The following is a 2,800-nucleotide window of genomic DNA, read 5'->3' as shown; positions in this document are numbered from 1 at the left end:
TTTGATGACTTCAATTTAGCTAATAACATCATCAGATATTCAAGCTATAACACCAAATAATATAAGCCAAGAGTAGAGAACCATGATGAGAAATAAAATCAATTCTTCTAACTAAATGAGAGATTAAAACTTACTAATGGTGGAAAATTGTGTAGTGTGAAAACTTTTGTTTCAGATCATAATACTACATGAGTGACAATGTCTAAATACAAAAAGAAACATCACATGTGAACTTTAACCTTTCAAATAAGAGACACAATTCACTAGAAGATAGACTATACTAAAGGCAACTAAGAGTACAAAACTAGTAAAATACTATATTGATATATACCTGATGATCACAACTAATCTAACACTAAGTTTAAACAAATTCACTTGAGATGGAATCATTCAAATTTTGAATAGGTTATCAAATAATTATTATGTAAATTGTGTGCTGACTATTCTCAAATATGAGATGAATAGTGAAAATTGTTCAAAACATGCTTTAGGGTATAAAATAGATTCTTTTCACTTAGGTGTTATGTCTGAGGAAAACTATTCTGCCAAAATCACCAAAGATATACACTCAACATCCTCCTTTTTTTCTGAAACATGAAATGCACAAATTCTTCACCACCCTCATGGGAGCATTGACAACCCCACCCTCATGGAAAAGGAGAAAGTCATTTGAAAAAAAAAATAAACTAGAGATCCATAAGCTTCAAAAGAATACCTTATTGTTGAAAACTAAGCATTGCCTTGGCCTGGAACTGCCCATGTAGAAGATCCTCACTCATTTATTTACTAAGAAGCTCCTGTTTCTTCTTCTCCATAACCATGCGCTCAATCTCTTCCTCATCCGGTAGGGGCACATGGGCAACAAACTCTCGCTCTCTCTGTTGTTGGTTTCCCTTCTCCTGCTCTCCGATTTATTTCGCCACATCCTCCTCTTCCTTGAACATAATCGTCTTAATGACAGTGACCTCCCCACTCTTCACCATTAACCTAGCCTCCCTCTAGATGAACTCAATCCTCTTCCACTCTCTCAGTTCCCTGGCATGGATCTGATCCTCTACAAGTTGCTCTACTTTCTCCAAGATCTCGTCCTTGTCATCCTTGTATCCATAATAACTTGCATCGTTTCACTTGTAAATATCATACGTAGACCTCCTCTTCTTTTCCTTGGGGGTTTTATTGAATAGCTCTTTGAGGACGACGAGGAATTTCTCATTCCTGAGAACCCAACCACTGCAAGCATTCCTCCTCATCAATATCCGCCTCCTTTCCCCGGGTTGTTAATAATTCTTGGGTTGATCACTGTGTCATCAAAAACAGTGGGAGTGAGTATGGGACCTATGCTCCACACAGGTTTCCTTGTCAGGATTTTGATGTGATCGATACCCCAGGAATCGTGTTTGTAAAACGTATTAACAAGGATACCCCGACCATCCATGTTGTTGTTGATGTTATTCGTCAAAAAAACACCACATGGGAAAAGAATCGAGATCCCGCTATGTCGGGTTCATGTCCAATTCTCGCAGCTTGAGGTTGAAGTTTAGTTCAGGAACATCAAAAAACTTGGCGTCTCCCTCCACGCTCTTCTGTGACATGTAGTTGAAGATGGAGTGCATGATGGACTAGGAAAATGCCCCGGCCGTGCAAAAAGCCACAATGGGAATCTCGAAATTCTGGCCTAAGTGGTGAATCCATCCCATAGTCATGTCGTTGATGATGCATGAGATGGGGGGAAAGTAATGGGGAACCTCCTTGGTATTCAGTTGCTACTCCAGCCATTCTTCCAAATGGCTAGCTAACTTGTGGGACAAAGCGACCAATTTCTGGAAGACATCATGGGGAATGTTGTCAGAGCTTTCGATTTCCCGAGGTAGTCCCTTGATGGAAGGCATCGGTAGAGACACCAGATGGATGTCCAGATTCGATCCTTGGACTTGAGGCTCAAGCCGTTTGGCATTCCCGAGAGTTGTTATATACGAAACGGTGAGGCCCTATGAAGCCAGAAGCTTTGCCAGTTCCATGAATGGAATGAGATGGCCCTACGCCATGAATGGAATGGCCACCACGTGTGGTTTTCTTTATTCCATAATCAATCTCGATCCCATAATTGAAATAATAACAGGGATATAGTGAATCTCAAGTTAAACCCATCTTGTGACTAGTGCAAAATGGTAGCACTGATAGCACTGTGCACATCCATATAGTTTTCTTCGAAGTCTGTCACCTAGGCCCTTACTTTGGCATAATTAGGGCCGCCAAGATCTATGATCTGAGCTTCCCAGTGCTCCTTTTCCCTAATCAGCTTGTTGATCTGGTCGTTGAGGTCTGGGAGGCAGTGTTCGTCGAGGTTCGGGTTTTGAATCTCCATGACCTTCCGTCCAATCTCTTGTATTATCTGCAGCCTCCATTTGTGCCTCTGTGAGATCAAAACATTCTAAGGCCACGAACGAGCGCCTCTCCTTGGGTTTATTCTTCTCTTTGTTCTTGAATGTCAAGAACCTGTTCAACATAGACTGTGCCTTCTCTTCCTTATGGGCCATTCTTCCCCAAAATCTGAGAGCCTACAGTATGATCTGCTATGATTAAACATTAAAGCCCTAAGCCCTCCTTGCCGAGAACTTCACAAAATAACTAGAAGGTATGAGCAAATTTCATTGAAGGGGTTGGAATTTGGAATTTGGATCTAAATGTTTTTAGTGAAGAACCTTTTCTCTTGAAGAAATTAAAAAATTACCTTTCAATTACATTAAAATTCCATTTTAAATAAAAGCAATAAAAAAATTAAAAATTAATACATAATATT

The 2,800-nt window shown here is 40.1% G+C and overlaps 1 pseudogene; it reads right to left on the bottom strand.

Moving 5' to 3' along the window:
* Nucleotides 1-716: 716 nt before the first annotated feature.
* Nucleotides 717-2,537, bottom strand: LOC149252123 (uncharacterized; annotated as a pseudogene).
* Nucleotides 2,538-2,800: the final 263 nt, after the last annotated feature.

The sequence above is a fragment of the Pinus tabuliformis genome, chromosome 7, assembly GCF_031772625.1.
Source record: "Pinus tabuliformis cultivar Carrire ecotype Pingquan chromosome 7, CPIR1, whole genome shotgun sequence".
In the NCBI taxonomy this organism is placed as follows: Eukaryota; Viridiplantae; Streptophyta; class Pinopsida; order Pinales; family Pinaceae; genus Pinus; species Pinus tabuliformis.
This window is presented reverse-complemented; position numbering and strand designations above follow the sequence as displayed.